Source organism: Equus quagga, chromosome 11, assembly GCF_021613505.1.
Source record: "Equus quagga isolate Etosha38 chromosome 11, UCLA_HA_Equagga_1.0, whole genome shotgun sequence".
NCBI lineage: Eukaryota > Metazoa > Chordata > Mammalia > Perissodactyla > Equidae > Equus > Equus quagga.
The window spans coordinates 4,249,788-4,266,529 of NC_060277.1; positions in this window are offsets into that span (position 1 = coordinate 4,249,788).

Below are 16,742 nucleotides of genomic sequence, written 5' to 3' on the forward strand. Positions count from 1 at the left end.
CTGAAGAGGAGGTTTTGTGGCAATGAACTCCCTTAATTTTTGTTTATCTGGGAAAGTTTTTATTTCTCCATCGTATTTGAAGGATATTTTCACTGGGTAGAGAATTCTCGGCTGTAGATTTTGTCCTTCAGATTTTTGAATATATCATTCCACTCTCTTCTAGCCTGTAAAGTTTCTGCTGAGAAATCTGCTGATAGCCTGATGGGGGTTCCTTTGTAGGTTAGTTTCTTTTGCCTGGCTGTCCTTAGTATTTTCTCCTTGTCGTTGACTTTTGCTAGCTTCACTACTATATGCCGTGGAGTTGGTCTTCTTGCATTGATAAAGTTTGGAGATCTATTGGCTTCTGTCACCTGAAGATCCATCTCTCTCACCAGATTTGGGAAGTTCTCAGCCATTATTTCTTTGAATAGGCTTTCTGCGCCTTTCTCCTTCTCTTCTCCCTCTGGTATACCTATAATCCTTACGTTGCATCTCCTAATTGTGTCTGATAATTCTCGGAGAGTTTCTTCATTTCTTTTTAGTCTTGCTTCTCTCTCCTCTTCTGCCTGCAGCAATTCTATATTGCCAACTTCCAAATTGCTAATTCTTTCCTCCATATTATCGGCCCTACTGTTCAGAGCATCTAGATTTTTCTTAATCTCCTCTATTGTGTTCTTCATTTCCAATATTTCTGTTTGGTTCTTCTTTATCGTATCAAACTCTTTTGTGACATAGCTCCTGAACTCGTTGAGTTGTCAGTCAGAATTCTCTCTTAACTCATTGAGAATTTTAATGATGGCTGTTTTGAAGTCATCATCATTTAGGTTATATATCTCATTTTCTTTGGGATTGTTTTCTGTGTATTGGTTACTTTCTTTCTGTTCTGGAGATTTAATGTATTTTTTCATATTGCTTGATGTTGTTGATTTGTGCCTCCGCATGGAGATAGAGTTTAGTTGCTCCTTTCACTTGTTTCAGCTGCTGCAGTGGGGGAGCAGCTGTTTATACTGCACCAACCAGGAACCCTGTCCGCAGTTGCTAACTGGGCCTGGGCCCCTCCTCGTAGCCACAGTGGCCCTTTGGTCCGTGGGGGTCGTCACAGGGGGGCTTCAGGCTGCTGGTGCCTACTGTTGCAGCCCACCTAGATGTGCTCTCTCCTTAGGGTCTGCAACGGTGTTAGGGGCTTTTCCAGCGGCCAGGGGTGGGATCACTTATATTTGTCGCTCCGTTGCTGTCGGCACCCACAAAATCTCACTTGTACACTATGGGTCGCAGGAGAGCTATTGGCATCTTCTACAGTCTGTGGTTAGTTCACCTAGCTATGCTGCTTTTGCCCTGGGGTCTTCCAGCCTTGTGGCTGGCGGCTGGGTGCCTTCTACTGGTGCTGTGCAGAGGCTTTCCCTAAGGCTGCTGTGAGCCTGTAGGGTTTCCCCCTAGGCTACGAAGCTGGGACTCTGGAACTCACCCCAGCCCCAGTCCTCTCCGAGATCTCCGGCAATCCCTAGTCCCACGGGGTGGGCAATGGCAGCTGGGGGTCGCACCGCCCTCTGGGATTCTCCCCGGGCCTCTCCCGGAGCCGTGAATGCTGGGCGTGGCCCCTCTGCTAATGGCAGACAGAGAGTTTTGTCTCCTGCCCGGGCGGAACGCCAAGGCTTCCCCTCCGGGTCGCAGAGCCGGCCTGTGAAAGTTCCCCCAGCCCCGGTCCTCTCAGAGATCTCCGGCAATCCCTACTCCCACAGGGCAGGCAACGGCAGCTGGGAGACCTCCGTACCCTCAGCGACTCTCTCTGGGACCCTCTGGGCGCCACGAACACCAGGCGGGGTCTCCCCGCCAATGGCGGGGAGAGACTCTCCCCGCGGGCTCAGGTGTGCAACTCCAAAGTTTCCCTCTGCATTTAGGAGTAATTGCAGGGGGTTTAGGTAGGGTTCTGGTCACCTGTTTCCACCGTCGCTCCTCTGTTGTGTGCTCGCTCCTGCCCTAGATGTGTGTAGATCCTCTGGGGGCGTCCGTTGGAAGAAAGCCGCTTGCGGGTACTAGGCTGCTCAGTTGGGGTCGGAGAGTTTTCACCTATTTCCACATCCTCCCGGAGGAAAGTCCGTCCGCCTTCTGATGTTTAGTCGCGTGGGTATCTCAGACGTCCTGAGATGCTGTCTGGATATCCTTTGTCAAGCGATAAGTGTCCAAATAATTGTAGACTCGAAGGGGGAGAGACAAAGAGGACTACTCACGGCGCCATCTTGGATCTTCCTCCACCACTCAGTTAATTTTGTTCTCCCTACAGACACAATAATTTCAGAGAGATTTTTTTTTTTAAAGATTTTATTTTTTTCCTTTTTCTCCCCAAAGCCCCCCAGTACATAGTTGTATATTCTTTGTTGTGGGTCCTTCTAGTTGTGGCATGTGGGATGCCGCCTCAGCATGGTTTGACGAGCAGCGCCATGTCCGCGCCCAGGATTCGAACTAACAAAACACTGGGCCGCCTGCAGCGGAGCACGCGAACTTAACCACTCAGCCACGGGGCCAGTCCCCTCAGAGAGATTTTAAAGAAGATTCTAGTAACTCAAATTAAGAACCTGAATTATGATCTTTCTCTAAACCTCTTCCCTGTGGCTTTAGTGAATGGCACCACCGTCTCCTCAAGTTGTGCAAACAAGAAAACTAGTCATCATTGTTGACATCGTGACATGTTCCTCTCCTTCACCACCACCACCCCTTATCTCCCATCAACAAATCCTGTGGATTTAACTCTGCAATTTTTACCAAGTCCATCTCTCTTTGAACCATAGTCTAAAGCTACCATTATTGTGCATCTGGACTACTTCCAGAACTTTCCGAGGGACTTACCTATGTTTACTGTTATCTCACACTCAAGTCACCACTGTCCTAAAAGTGCTGTTTACAAAGTGAAGATATGGTCACACATACTCCCGGTTCATTTCTTACCCATGGTTTCCCATAGCTCTACAATATTGATTCTCACCAGGATCAGAAATTGTCCTTTATAGGATATTTTGGAAATGTGGGTGGAAATAATTTTATTTCTAAGCAATGGCAGATGGTATTTTCCAAAAATGGCTGTAACACTATCCCTCATTCCAAGTACTCTTCTGACTATGTGACCTGCACACTCATCCCTTCGAGAAGGGAGTCTAGGCTTCCTCCCCTTGAATCTAAGTGGGCTTGTGACTGTAGAATAAGTGATGTTATGTGACTTTGAAGGTTAGGTCATACAAGGCGATGCAGCATCCAGTAGCTCTCCTGGAAAGCTCTTGGGATCTAGCCACCATGCTGAGAGGAAGCCCAAGCAGCCACATAGAGAGGCCACTTGCATATGTTCTGGCCAAAATCCCAGCTGAAGTCTCACTTTACAGCTCAGATCAAGCACTAGATGTGTATAAATGAACTTTCCAAGATTCAAGTCCCCAGCCATTGAGTCACTTTTAGCCCTCAAGTCTTCCTAATTAAGGCCTCAGACATTGTGATGCTGAGATATACTTCACTGATTTGCTCTTTCTGAATTCTTAAAACCTAGAATTTGTGACTGTAATGCAATGGTTGTTATTTTATGCTACAAATTTGGGGTTATATTTTATTCAGCAATAGTAACTGAGACAGTGCTTGAACATTTATAAAGTGAATTCAACATAATTTTATTACAAATTGATTTGCTTTTATTTATTTTTCTTTTATATTACAGTAAGAGAATTACTGATTTTAAAAAGTTATGTGTCTAGATAGTTGTATTAGTCAGGGTTCTCCAGAGAAAGAGAACCAATAGGATGTATACCTATATATCTATATCTCTATCTGTATCTGAATCTATCCATCTAGATTTGTTTTAAGGAACTGGCTCACATGACTGTGGGGGCTGGCAGGTCTGACATCTGCAGGGCAGACCCAGGGAATATCTGATGTGGTCTTGAGTCTGAGGGAGTCTAGAGGAAGAAATCCTTCCACTTCTGGAGACCTCACTCTCTTGTGTAAGGTTTTCAGCTGATTGGCTGAGGCCCTCCCATTCTGGGCACGGGGGATCTGCTTTACTCCAATCTACTGATTTAAATGTTAATCACCTCGGAAAAGGAACAAAGGCCCTGCAAGCTGGAGAGTGTCAGGAGAATCTCTGTTCTTCTCTTTTTCCTCTCTGACCTGACCCCGAGGCCAACCCAGGGGTGGAACTAGATGTCAGGGTGGCAGTGGCAGGAACTAGGGAAAGGAACTAGACTAGCCAAAACAATTTTGAAAAGGAAGAAAAAAATGAGAAAACTCAGAATTCCTGATTTTAGAATTTACTGTTAAGCCACAGGAAGCAAGGTGCTGTGGTATTTGTGAAAGGCTAGACACATCACTCAGTGAAGCAAAGTGAAGGGTCCAGAAATAACCCACATACATGTTCTCACTGTTTGTAAGTTAAAAATAAATTATAAAACCAAAACGTTATGAAATGGTGCAAGCTAATGTACTAAACATTGATTTAGCCAAATATTGTGATATTTCTGCGTTGGAAGAATGGGAGGAAGAGAATGGTCTGTGTGGCAGGTGGTGGGGTAAGAGCTAAATCCTGGTCTTCTATTGTAGGCAGTCAATAGATAATTTCTGATATCGAACATTAAGGAACATCATTTTAAAACATACTGTTCAGAAATATGGAGCTACACAATGGAAGAAATGGTTAAGAGTTGAAAGTGGTCATTTCTGTGCAGTGGGATTCTGGGGCAGGGAAACAGATACAAGCTGTTGTTCGATAATGTATTACACGTAGGACTTAGGGCCTAGTTAAATATCATTGTTCTCTAATATATAATATAATTAAGTGCGATTTTAAAGGTTAGGAACCATTCTGAGCTAGAGAAAGAGCAAGAACAAAGTTCTTCTTTTGTTTTTTGATGAGCAAGATTGGCCCTGAGCTGACATCTGTTGCCAGTCTCCCTTTTTTTTTTCTCCCCAAAGCCCCAGTACATAGCTGTATATCCTAGTTATAGGTCATTCTGGTTCTTCTATGTGGGATGCCACCACAGCATGGCTTAATGAGTGGTGCATAGATCCAGGCCCAGGAGCTGAACCTGTGAACCCCAGCCTGCTGAAGTGGAGCACAAGAGCTTAACCACTTGGCCATGGGGCTGGCCCCAAAACAAAGTTCTTCATCTGGAGACAATGGTGGATCTGGTGGGTTCAGGCCACTGTGAAGGCAATGAGCTGTCGAGAGCAGGGGACTATGATAAGAACAGTAGGATAAGTGGTTGGGCTGTGAGACTTGGAGTTTTTCTTATAGGCGGTGGGAAGTCTGGAGGTTTGAGCCCAGATGAGAAGTAACTGACACTACCTATGTGATCTTGGGACAAATAGTTTATCTTCCTGGATCTCAATTTCATCCCTATAAAAATATATACATTAAGTGTCATTTCAGATTTTGTGATAAAACTAAAGTCCCAGGATGATTAATCTATGGCAGTGGGAAAGGGGGAGACGCAAGCAGGTAGTCCAATTTGAAGACATTACAATGACTGGTTTTAGAGGCCCAGGAGGAAATGCTAGGCATTTATTTTGTGGAAGAAATGAAAGATAGCAGTAATGTGCAAGAGAAAGGTTTACAAACTCTTTGGTCTCAGGACTCCTTTACAGTTTCATTTTTTTTTTTTTTTAAATTGAGGATCCCAAAGAGCTTTTGTTTATTTGGCTTATGTTGATCAATATTTACTCTACTGAGTAAAGCACAAATGTACACAATCCCACATAATTTTGCATTCTGTTTTAGAGGGCCCCTGGGTTCCCCTTGTGGTCCTTCCATAGATTGCAGATTGAAAAACTCATATTTTGGAGTTTGAGGCTAGAATAAATGTGCAAGGCAAATCTGATTTCGCCAGAATAATTTGGACTGGTTCTCGGAAACAAACTACACAACTTTGGTTTTACGTTGCTGAGCCAAAAAATTCTTTGGTGTAAATCATGTTGCTGGACTAGATGACCTTTAAAATCCCTCCAAACTAAGATGATATTACTCTATGATTCATCCTATTGGCTGCTTAGTCTGTTGTGATTTCATTGCTCTCTTGCACCACCCTCGCTTCACCAGAGTTCTGTCCAACTGTCCTCATGTTTATTCCCCAGAAACTACTCATAAATTTATATTCCAATTTCCTTTGCTTAATTTGGAAAATGTCTAGTGAATTAATAAGTCTATTTCCAGGGAATAAAAAGCAATAGCAAATAGCTTATTTATTATACACATACATACTTCTAATGACAAGGAACAAGAGAGCAAGTGTTTTTTGGCCAAAGCATTGCATTTTTACAATTCAGAATCTTTTTTAGCTAGTAAATTCTATTATTCTTTCCTATGCCACTCTTCCAATAGAAGATTTCCATTTAAAAAAAAACAAAGGACGCTTCTTTGTCCAAGCGTGCATACCGAATGAACAAAGTCTCTCTGCTTGGGAAGGGCTACCGTGCCATAAATCAGCACACACAGATATTTTCAGATACGCCAAGAGCAAATTGTGACCTTGAACATACCATGTATTTTCCAGGACTTTAGAAAAATTTGGAGGCAGATAACTCACCAAACTTCAAATTTGTGTTTATGTAACACAAAACATCCAGCTGATCCTAGAAAATGAAGTCTTAAATGTGGATTTCCCAAATATAGAAATGTTTGAAATTGTAAAAGAAAATTTTTCAGACTTTATTTTAAAATCTGAAGGTTTGTTGTAGAGACAGAATCCAAATCTCCGAAGAGGGTGAAAGGTAGAATTTTTAGGTTTGCTGGCAAGAAAATTAAATTCATATAAATGAACAAAAAACCTGATTTTCTGGCTATCGTCTCAAAATGAGTTTTGGTTTAGCTTCAATCTTAACTCAACTAACTGGCGTGTTATCATCTTTCCAATTTCCTTTCTGCCTGTCCTCCTTCTTACCTGGGTTGCAATGCTCAGCGTGTGAAATTCCTGGAGAAATATCCCTTGTAGCCTAGACTGAAGCACCAGCTCCCTGGAGCATTTCAAGACATTAGCGAGTCGATCGTTTGTTTCTGAGGGTAACAGACACCTCTAATGTCCATCAGAAAAGAGTCAAGGCCTGTATCCTCCCATCTCCCCTTCCACACACACCCAAGCCGCTTGTCAAAAAAAACAAGGCTGAGGGCTTCAGGAGTCAGGAACAGGCTTAGGAGTGTCCAGCACAGAGTTCTCAACACCCGAGTGGTGGCGACGCCCAGGAAGACATCATCTGCCTTGCTTCTTGTCTATCACCGGTGTAAGGGTGAGGCAGCCCAAGACTCATGGCTCCTTCCACAAGATAGGGAGCCTGGTTTCGTACAGGAGAGGAGTCGATCTGTTTTCTCTCTGACCTGATCATTCGTGCTTTCCTCTCTGAAGGGTGTTGCTGGCCCCGTTCCTAAGCAATGGCTGAATTGACAGGTGTGAACAAAGCACAATAGAAGACAAAGGAGTGATACACTCAAAAGTGCAGGCCTGGTGGCTGGGAGCATCTTTCCCAACCGGCATGGCATTCATTAGCTCATCCTCTCAAATTAGGGAAAATTCCTTCTCTCACAAAATAAGTCTTCTGAGAAATCAAATACACCAAATGTTGAGGGAATGTGGGCCAATGGGAACCATATATTGTGGCAAAGGAGAACAATGGCTTTGGACAAACAGTTTGGGTCTGTCTCAAGAAGTGAAGCTTGCAGACAACCAGCAAGTGCATGCTAAGCGGTCACGCTGGACCAAGTGTGGCCGAGGGCTCCAGAAGCCGCAGCAAGAATGTTCAGAGCAGCTCTGTTCAGATTTCTAAAAAGCCAGAAATAACCCGATGTCAACAGGAATACACATAAACACACTCTGGTCTAGCCATGCAAAGGCCTGGTGTCCAACAGAGAAAGTCAATGATCTCTACTCCACAAACAACATGGACAAAACTTAGAAACATGATGTTCAGTGAAAAAAAGGGCAAGTCCTGGACAACCGCATAGAGTGTGATGCCATTTTTATAAAACTCAGAAAGTAAGCACAATATTGTTTAAGCACACAGATGGATGTGACAGCATCATTTTAAAAAGCAAGGGAATGGAAAACATAGCACCCTGGCTCCTGGTTAACTTGGGGCGGGTGGGGAGGCAGAGGTGCAGGACCGGGAAGGAGCACACCAGCGGAGGCCAGTCAGTGATGTTGCAATGCTTGGATTGCAGAGGCTTTATAAATCACGGAGAGATAAAGGAGAAAGAGAGAACCTAAGGGTTATCTTCTTTCATTTCTGTCTGCCCCTAATCAAGGAAAAATAAATAAATAACTGAGCCACCCAGAGAAAGTCGGTCTTTAGAGAAGTGGCGGGGTCTCCCTGAACCTCTCGCTGTCTCTGGAGCTGTGCTTTCTGTCCAGGACGCGTCCACGCTAAAGCTCGCTATCACGTTCCGAACACGAAGCCCACAGCCAGCTGCCCAGGGTGGGAGTAGGGGATGCTTTTCGGCTGCCATCAGCTGCCCCCAGAGAATCCACTCGCTCTGTGTGCTTGTCGACTGTGTCATAGCTCAGTTTTCGTCTCAACGAGATAAGCTCTTCGAGGCAGAACTCTTCCAGCTGCTGTGGTCAGACGGCAGCAGGTTCTTATCTGAGGACAGCAGGGCCCTGTGGCACACCGCAGCCGGGGCGGTGTTGGGGGAATGTGTGGTCTTCGTACACAGTAGCAAGGTCCAAGAGACAGCAATTAGCACCAGCAGAATGAAGATGAACGGGACATATACATAACCTTCATAAAAATGTCACAGGGAAAAAGACTCACAAACCATATGGATCCACGCGGTGCTCTCCCGGGGATGGCCTTTTACAGCGCACTGGCCAAGTGATGGCTTTTAAAAGAGACGTCTTCTTGCTGCTGGGTCTCTCTGGCCAGCCCTACCAAGGGAGGGAGAGAAATAAGCTGCCTAAGGGATGTGGGATGAGATGCGAAGAGCACTCCAGTCTTGACATTTTGTGGCTTTGTCTCTCAGAGTTTCTGGACTAATTGTCTCGTCTGCATATGTTGATAGTTAATTAAGTGGACTGTCTCCTCTTGTAACATTTTCTCTTTTACTTTTAGTGATGTTGTTCTGAACCTATGGATATTTCAGATATGTCCTCATCCATTTTCAAAAGACCAATGCTAAGTGTTCATAGTTCTTAGCAAAGAAACAAGCCCTTACTGGCTGATTCAAGTAGAAAATGATTACTCAAAAGGATTTTGCATCACTTACAAAACCAGTGAGATGGCTGCAGAATCACTTTCAAGAAACGAGCAGGTGCTAAGGAAAAGATTGAGCAAAACCACAGCCAAACCAGCCACAGCGATGGCCTGGAGGTCAGTGCCGACACTGCTGGCAACCACAAGATCACAGGGAGCTGGTTATGCTGGCTTTACTGCTGCTGCCTGCTGCCCCGTGTGCCCCTTCCTCGGAAAGAGGGGCACTGGCACAACAGCCAGGATGAAAAATTATTTTAACTCTACTTCTTTGAGACATCATCTTCTGATTCAAAGTCTAAAGATCATTATTCAGTTCATATATACTGAGCACATGAAATGTGCCTGACGCCACTCTAGTGCTCTGGATAGTGCAATGAAGGAGCAAATGAATCCTTCATCCTCTTAGGACTTATATTCTGGTGGGGTTGGGGGAGAGCGGGCCACCAGGAGACAGACTCTAAACAATAGATAATAAAGGAGTAAATTATGTAAAGTGATAGCAGGTAACAAGTGCTTTACGAGGAAAAAGGGAGCAGAGCAAGGGGGATACAGAAGGTGGACATGAGGGGGAGCTTGCAGGTGGCGAGTTTTAAATGGAGTGATCCGGGAAGGAGTGACATTCCAGCAAAGACTGCAGGAGCATAGGGGTGGGAGGTCTTGTCGTGGCCACCGGGAAAATACAATTGGCACATGGACCAGGAATTTCAGAGGGTGCAGTGAAATGGTTTGAGGGACTGGAGATGGTGGGAGAGGCGGACGGCATACGGGATGTGTTGAGCCTTGACGGGAATAAAAGCGGGAGATAACGGGTTAACTGGGACGCAGGGTTCTATGCTGATCGATACAAACAGGAACAAAGGGCTAAATGAGACTATTTCCTGGGTGAATTCAAGGCAGAGAACGTCCATTGGGGGAATAGAGAGGGGAGGGGAGCTGCAGCTCCCTATCAATAGAAGTAAGGAAATCTGGGGTAGCAGGGTCTTAGTGTCAGGTTGTAGGTCTTTTTTGGCCCCTGAAAATAGTGTTAGGAAGGTTGAGGGAGAAGTGGTCACAGACCCAGTGCACTTACTGGAGGAAAGGGAGGCTGATACCAGGTGTGTGGGCTCTGCTTTGAGACCTGCTAATGGAGTTGCTATAGACTGAAAGTTACGTCGCCCCGATATTCCTGTGTTAAATCCTAATGCCCAGTGTGATGGTGTCCGGAGGTGGGGCGTTTGGGAGGTGATTAGGTTATGGGAGTGGAGCTCCCACGAATGGGATTAGTGCCCTTTTAAAAGAAGCCCAGGAGATGGCCGTCTATGAACCGGGAGACAGACTCTCATTAGACACTGAATCTGCCAGTACCTTGATCTTGATCTTGGGTTGTCAGCCTCTAGAACTATAAGAAATAAATGTTTGTTGTCCATAAGCCACCCAGTTTATGGCATTTTCTTATAGCAGCTTGAACAAACCAAGAGAAGAGTTGAAATCCTTGGCGAAGTTGGTGGTTACTTGCAGTGTGTGGGCCCTCTCTTGGCCCTTGATGATGGGGTGGAAAGTCCAGGCCATCTTTGTGGAGGCATCTGATTGGCTGCACCCAGGTCAGGTGTCTAGCCCTATACACAAAGCATGCTAGTAGACAGAATGTCCAACCCATTTGATGGCAAGTCCCCAAACACTACATGAGGACATAGATGCTGGAACATCAAAAATGAAGGAAGATATCCAAATCTTTTAGTTTAGCCTTTAAAAAAAATAATGATTTTTGGTGTCCTTTAACATACAGACTCCTTTCAATTACTTTCTTTTCTTTACAACTCATTTGTTGAAGAACCCAGGCCATTTCCCTGTAGTTCCTACAGTCTGGATTGTGCTGACTGCACACTCTGGGTGTCGCTCAGCACGTTCCTCTGTCCCCTGTATTTCCTGCAAATTGGCAGCTGAATCTGGACGTGTGACCTGACTTTTTGCAAAACTCCAGGTGGTGTTTTCTCATCAAGAAGCACATATTGTCTGCTTCTCTCTTTTTTGAGACATATTGGCTGCTATTGATGCTAAATGCCAAGCTCAATTAATTCATTTGGGTTGAAAAATGATTTTTAAAATCCCACAATTTGCTTTTTATTTATTAGTTTTTAATTAATTAATTTTTAAGTAGACTTTATTCTTTTGAAGAATTTTAGGTTTAAAGAAAAATTGAACAGTTAATAATTAGGGTCCTCATTTGCCCCCTCCCCTCCTACAGTTTCTACATTAGTAATATCTTACTAATGTAACATATGTAATGGTACATTTGCGATTAGTAGGTATGGTATATTTGTTATCATTAATGAACCAACACTGATACACTATTGTTAGATTCCATACTTTATTTGCATTTCCTGAATTTATACCTAATGTCCTTTTTCTGCTCCAGGATCCTATCTAGGAGAGTACTGTACACTGAGCCATCATGTCTCCTCTGGCTCCTCTTGGCTGTGACAATTTCTCACTGTCCTTGCTCTTGATGATGTGGACAGTTCTGAGGGCACTGGTCAGGAATGCTGTAGACTGTCCCTGGGTTGGGATTGGTCTGATGTTTCCCTCACGACTACCCTGGACTTGTGCGAGGAGATCACTTTTCCCCTCCCCTTGCCAGCATCTGGAGGGATCTTTCTCCCATCTTCACCATGAGAACATGGCGGGGTTTCTGGAGGTAAGATCCATGAAAGTGAGGGGCCCCATGCAATTGCGGCCTCAGGAGTTTCTCCCTCTCAAGCTAGCCCACACTCAGCTTCCAGCATTCTGTCAAGGTTACCACTTAAGTGTCCCAAGCAGTTTGTAGCTCTGGTGACTTCTGCTCCAGGCAGGCAGATCTTGGCTGTGACTCTCTGAATTCCCTTGTCTCTCCAGATTTCAGGGTGACAATTTGCCCTGTGACCTCTGTTCTCTGATGCACCCAAGAACAGTAATTGATTTTCAGTTTCTTCAGTGTTTTTCTTATTGTAAAGATAAGAGTGATGTTCATCATCGCTAATCATCAGGGAAATGCAAATCAAAACTACACTAAGATATCACCTTACCCCTGTTAGATTGGCAAAAACATCCAAAACCAAGAACGACAAATGTTGGAGAGGTTGTGGAGAAAGAGGAACCCTCATACACTGTTGGTGGGAATGCAAACTGGTACAGCCACTATGGAAAACAGTATGGAGATTTCTCAAAAAGTTAAAAATAGAAATACCCTATGACCCAGCCATCCCATTACTGGGTATCTATCCTAAGAACCTGATATCAGATATCTCAAGAGTCCGTTGCACCCCTATGTTCATCGCAGCATTATTTACAATAGCCAAGACGTGGAACCAGCCTACATGCCCAGAAACTGATGATTGGATAAAGAAGATGTGGTATATATACACAATGGAATACTACTCAGCCATAAAAAAAGACGAAATTGGCCCATTCACAACAATGTGGATGGACCTCGAGGGCATTATGTTAAGCGAAATAAGTCAGTCAGAGAAAGACGAACTCTATATGACTCCACTCATGGGTGGAAATTAGTATATTGAGAAGGAGATCTGATCGGTGGTTACCAGGGAAAAGGGGGGGTGGGGGGAGGGTACGGAGGGGGAAGTGGTGTACCCACAACATGACTAACAAAAATGTACAACTGAAATTTCACAAGGTTGTAATCCATCATAACATTAATAAAAAAAAAAAAAAAAAGATAAGAGTGATGATTTCCAAGTTCCTTATATGTTGGGGATGAAATCAGAAGCCTCAGTCAATTTCTAATTAGCAGTTTTTACTTTTGAAGGAGAGGTTTTCCCTCATCTATTTGATTACCATGTGAGCCAGTTCAAGGAAAGGGAAGATAAGTACTTGATTCTTTCCCTCTATTTGCCTTCATTCAAGTTAATGAATTGGCTCCCTATTTGCCTCTAAAAGTGAGCAATTAGTTCATTTATGTCATTGTGAACTCTTGGATTAAAACACATGATAGGTTGCAATCCATTGAAATCATTATCCTTATTGAAGCTCAGATTGTTCCATCTCTGGACGATAAGATCCCCTTCAATGTAATCCCTCAGTCCTCCTGATGTGACCTTAGTTCTTTGATAGCTTCCCAGCCATCAGTTATGACAAGATGGTTCCCTGTCATCTGGAACATGTCCTGCCCCAGACCTGAATCAGCCATGATTTCTCCAACGGGAAATGGTATTTAAAGACCATAGTCTGAGCACTAGAGACTCTTCTTCCTATTGTGTTAATCATTGCTTCTAAGATTTTTCAGTAGGTAGAGCTAAATACGTATACATACACACATAAATATGATGTCATAAATTCATACTGGTATTGCCAATTAAAATTCAATGGTACAAGGATTTTACTTAGCCTTTTAACAATACATCTGTGTCTCCTTTCTTCCATACCAAGCATCCTGGTGCTTAAGCTGTCCTTTAAATGTCAAGGTCATAGAAAAGCAGTTTTAACATACAAAAACCTAGGACATTCTGGATGCATTAGCACTTCTTGAGGCATCTAACATAGTGATGACTGGGGGAATTTAAGCAAAAGGATTGAGGATGAGCATCTTAAAGTACATTAATTTACATCCAAGACTAAAACAAGGGCAGGCATGACAGTTAAAGACTGATGTACAAATGATACATATTGTGATACAAATTGACAATTTACAAGAAAGATACAAGAAGGGCTCTCAACATATTCAAAATGTTCAGCCTCACTCACAGAGAAATGGGAATTGGAGCAACACTGAGATACCATTTGTCACTTATCAGATTGGCAAAAATTACAAATATGACGGTGCATTCTGTTGGTGAGGCTATGGAGAAGCAGGCACTCTCAGATATTGCTGGTGGGAATGCAAAAGATACAGCTCTTCTACAGGGAAATTTGGCAACACCTAACACAACTACACATGCACTCACCTTTTGACCCAGCATTGTGTCTCCGGAAGTATGAAACTACTCAGCCCTCTGTGGTTCATTGCAGCATTGTTGGCATTTGCAAAACATTGGAAACAAACTGAATGCCAAAGCATAGGAGAGTGGTTGAATAAACTATGATAAATGTACAAAGTGAAGTACTATGCAGCTGTAAATGAGATGAGGACGTCTCTATGACCTGACTGGAGGGATCTGCAGGTTATCCTCTAAGTGACAAAACAAAGTGTGAAAGACCACCTAATGGTATGCTGCCTTTCTTGTTAAACAGAAGAAGGGACGGGGCTGGCCCTGTTGCTGAGTGGTTAGAGTTCCATGCACTCTGCTTCAGTGGCCCAGATGCATGGGTTTGGGTCCCGGGCATGGACTTACTCCACTTGTCAGCCACACTGTGGAGGCATCCTATATACAAAAAATGGAGGGAGATCGGCACAGGTGTTAGCTCAGGGTTAACGTTCCTCAAGCAAAAGAAGAGGAAGATTGGCAATAGATGTTTAGGTGAGGGTGAATCTTCCTTACACACACACACACACACACGCACACAAAGATGGGAGTATAAGAAAATGCACACGTGTCTACTCATTTAGGCAAAAGAAATGAAAAAGAGTAAATTAGAAACTAAAGAGATTGGATACCCACAGGTGGTGGGTGAGAAAGGAGTGAAAAGAAGGGAGGACTGAGAGCAGGTCCGCAGGCATGAAAGAGAGTGACTTTGCTCCAAGCACCACTTTTTGTGCATCTTTGCCTCTTGGAAACACAGTAACAGTTTTCACATGTCCCCCAGTACATAAATAATTTAAATCAACCAGAATGTGAGGAGACCCAAAATGGAATACAAACCCTAAAAACTGAACCTAGTGTAATAAAAATTATTAAAATCATCACATTAAATGGGATGGAGAAGAGAAGAATTCAGGTAAGTAACTTTGGAAAACAGTATTTTGAGTGGCTAACCATAAAGCCAAAAATGAAAATAACTGTATAAAACCATCATACTTTAGTGAGTAAATCTGTTTCTCAGAGAGGTTTGGATTAGCAACGTTGCAACTATTGTATATATATACTACAAATGAATAAATAAGTCAATGTCTTGTAAACAGATCATGAGAACCAGGATTCTTACTGAGGGAGAAAGAAGCTAAAAATAAAGAAAAGGAGAAATCTGGAATGAACTTCTGGTGCTGGGTTGGAATCAGAGGTACCCATATGAATCTGGGATTTTTGACATATATACAGATAGACAAACATAGAATTAGATATAGATATGTGTGCATGAATGGGTCAGTGCTCACACACGTATTTCCCGGCTCTGTCTGCTGAGGGGGTCTAGGGGCAATGATGTCCTGGGAGAATGAACAAACCTTGCACCAGTTATTGCCTTCTAAGCACCGCTCTCCAACAAGATGGTCCAGGGATCCCTGAAAAGTGGCTTATGCCAGGAGTGAGGCAGCAAAAGTACAAGATAAACCAGGTGCTAGAAAATAAGGAATTACTCACAAAGGATGGGGGCATGTCAAAGACCACAGGAAGGAGCTTCCAAAGGGCAAAAGGTGAACAATTTGAGCGCCAGATAAATAATGATTATATTGGATTAAAGCCTATGGAATAAAATAACTATCCATGAGTCCATAACGATATAAATAAATAATCAAATACATCAATAAATAAATGGAGAAAAAGTGACAGCTCAACATTACATTATAAATCCAATTGATAAATGTAGAAGGAAAGAGAAATACAAACTCACCATTTGGTAATCATCACAGCAATAATTATTGCAGGCAAGAGGCACTGATGGATCGCTGGGAAATTGGAGAAACAGGATATTTACATAGTCTCAAAGTATCTCTCCCAAAATATGTATCAACTGAAACAGGGAAAATAGTAAGCACAATGGGGCATCCCAGCAGACCCCACCTGACCAAGTGTTCAAGGTTAACATCACATATTGACAACACGTATTCCCTGTCTGTATGATGCATTGAGGACAAAACATTATTTCTGTGATATTCTTGCCAAAACCTGCATAACTTCAATCTAATTATTAGAAAATACCAGAAAAACCAAAATGAGAGATATTCTATAAAAATAACTGACAGTACTCGTCAATCTTGTCAAGTTCAGGAAAGGAAAGGAAAGATGAGGAACTGCCAGAAGTTGAAGGAGACTAAGGAAACAACAACTAAGGCAATGTGGTATCTGGAATGAGATCTGGAAACAAACAATCCAAAAATGGTATTAGAAGGAAAACTGATGACATTGGGAAGAAGGTTTGTAGTTTAGTTAGCGTATTGCACAAATGTTAATTTCCTGGCAATAATCATTTTGCTCTGGTTGTGTAAGTTGTTAACATAAGGAGAAGTCGTACATGAATCATCTGTACTACTTTTGCAATTTTTCTGTAAGTCTCAAGTTAGTTCCAAATAAAAAGCTGGAAAAAAGAAAATACATAATGAAAAGGCATGCCACAATGTGAGAGAAAATCATTGCAACACATGCGAAAATTGAAAGGCTCATAGACAGAGTAAACTGCAAACCAATTAGAAAAGACAGACAACCCAATAGAAAAATAGGCTGGAGACTTGATACTTCACAAAAGAGGATGTCAAAAATTCCAACAAA